Source organism: Nanorana parkeri, unplaced genomic scaffold (assembly GCF_000935625.1).
Source record: "Nanorana parkeri isolate BGI_ZX_2015 unplaced genomic scaffold, ASM93562v1 scaffold1102, whole genome shotgun sequence".
NCBI lineage: Eukaryota > Metazoa > Chordata > Amphibia > Anura > Dicroglossidae > Nanorana > Nanorana parkeri.
Window position 1 is genome coordinate 586,607 of NW_017307370.1, and position 2,720 is coordinate 589,326.

Sequence of the window (2,720 nt, forward strand, 5' to 3'; positions counted from 1 at the left end):
AATTATTGTTGGTTGGTGGGGGATCAAATACTTATTTTACTCGCTGAACTGCAACTCAATTTATAACATTTGAATTGTGTGTATGTTGGGGTATTTTTTTTTTCCTGCATTTTTGGTTGACATTCTGTCCCTATCATTGAAAATACACATGATAAAAAACTATAGACCTTTAATTTCTTAAGTGGGCAAACTTACTAAATCTGCAGGGGATCAAATTATTTTCCTCACTGTACCTGCTGCTGTAGGGGTCCCCCCTCCTTTTTATGGAGATTTTCCTTCCTGTCCTGTAGACACCACTGGAGGTGAGAGGATCTCTTTCCAATGTGAGGGATATGCCTTCTAAAATCTGGCCTTTCACCTATAGATTTTATTTTTCGGCTTACTGTCAGATGGAAAAAGTGCAACAGATTCCTCCATCTATGCTGAACTATGTGGATGGAGGCATCTCCCACTGGGCAAAGTTTCAGTATCTTGCTAGTCGCCCCTGCTGGCTCTCAAAATACCTGAGCAATGCCTGCATCCAATCAGATTGTTCAGGTATTTTGACAGTCAGCGGGGCCGACTAGCAAGATACTGAAGCTTGGCCCAGTGGGAGATTCCTCCATCCACCCAGTTTAACCTAGATGAAAGAATCTGTTGCACTTTATCCCATCTGACCATAGAATATCTGCAGATAATCTATAGGTGTATGGCCAGCTTTAGATTTCTCCCTCTATTCTTGTTCTGGTGTCAGACATTTGGATTTAACCTATTTCTGTTTTGTTACCAACTTGGACATGTAGATTTAACCCCACTTTCATTTCCCGGTGACACTGGTGATCAGGACAGTTTAAAGCGGAACTACAACTTTAATAACTATGTTAAAGCACAGCGAGTCGCTGAGTATAGTGGCCATTCAGAGAACCCCTAGTACATTTGTCAATGTATAGTAGGTAGTCTCTGATTGGAGGAGGGGTGGTGAATACATATTAATAGTCTCACTTTAAGTTACAGGGACATAGACCAACCTAAAAAACAGACCGTGGTTTCAATCCTGTGTTACTCTATCTAAAAGAAAAAAAATGTCTTCAGTTATACTGTACCACTTTAGCTCTTGTACCTGCATACACCTTATTGGTCAGAGCCATTTTGAACATTTCCACTATGGGCCTTTTTTTTTTTGTGGTAGCGGTCATCAAAGTTATACATACTTTTTTTTTTTTTGGAACTGGACTCTTTTCGCACTTTTGTTTTGAAGAAAATATTTTCTATGGACTCTAGGCAAAGGCATTAAAGATGAAAATATGCAGGGGGGCTTTTGACCAGTGTTAAGTAGCCACTGCTTCAAGCCTACTGATAAACTATAATCTCAATTCAAATTAGTAAACTAAATGTGAAATTATAGTCTATCATGGGGCAAGCTTGGAGTGGTGACTACTTTACAACACACATAGGGACCATGGGGAACAAAAGTATCCACTCTCCAGAAGGAAAGACAGTGTCAAGATCCATTCAGAAATGATTTGAGGATTGACAGCTGAGTGATACACATATAAAGTACATTTTTGTTCATAGCTGGGGTACTTCAAATGTATTTTTAACATTTAATGCCTGAGTTAAGTGTCACTTGAAGTGGTTAGGTAAAGCTTCCCAACTCCCTTAGTAAATCAGCATCACTGTGCTTAGCAGACTACTATGATGTAACTTGATGTTGGCTTACAGTGAATTGCAGAAATAACCATACAGGAGCCTGCATTGTACTAATTTATAGAGCCAGACAATATGGAACTGATTTATAACGCTTCCACTCAGCATATAGCTATACACTTGGAAGAAGAGTTAACAATTGGCTGCAAAGTGATCATAAGAGCATGTGACATATCAATAGAGCCATTTGTTCTGCCTTCTCAGTTTGGGTCTTATGGTTTAAAGTGAATGTAAACCCTAGCAATTAACTCTTATTTGCTTCCTTTTGGTCTGTTAAATATACCATTTAATGTGTTTTCCAGAGAAGAAAAAAAAACATCTTTCATTCTTTTCAAGGAATGCAAGGCGTTATGTGAGTGGACAAGAGAAGATCGTGATGTTTATCTGCACCTTGTAGAAAACCAGAATGCCTTGCACCCAGGGGCGGACTGGGCCGGGGGGCAGGGTGGCAATTGCCCTCCGGGCCTCTCTGATGCCTTTAGAAACGGCCCACGCCGCCGCAGCGGTAATCACTCTTTTTTTTTCTCTCCCCTCTCGGCCATTCTGCTGCAGCGGCCGAAAGTGGAGAGATACAAGAAGTGATTGCCGCTGCGCCGGCTCCGGCGGGGGCCGTTTTTACAGGAGGAGAAGAATTCTTTGATGCCCGTGTACCGATCGGGCTCCTCGGCGGCCACGTACGGCAGCAGCTCCCTCCCCATTCAGCTGCTATAGGCTGGGAGGGAGACTGCACACGATTGGCTGGCAGCATAGTTATGCTGTGCGGGACCAAAAGGCAGGAGACACCACGATGCGGCTGAAGACATGCAGGCAACTTCACTGCCCCCCTCCCCCCACCACCAGGAGAGAAGGAGAAGAGGGCACAGCACCTGAAGAAGTAAGGAAAAGTACCACTGTAAGTACCTGTTCTTTCTACGTGACCTCTGACCTCTACATTCCCCCGCTAGCCTCTGCACTGGATACATACTGACCGCTGACCTCTGCACTGCATACATACTGACCTCTACATTTCCCCGCTGACCTCTGCGCTGCATACA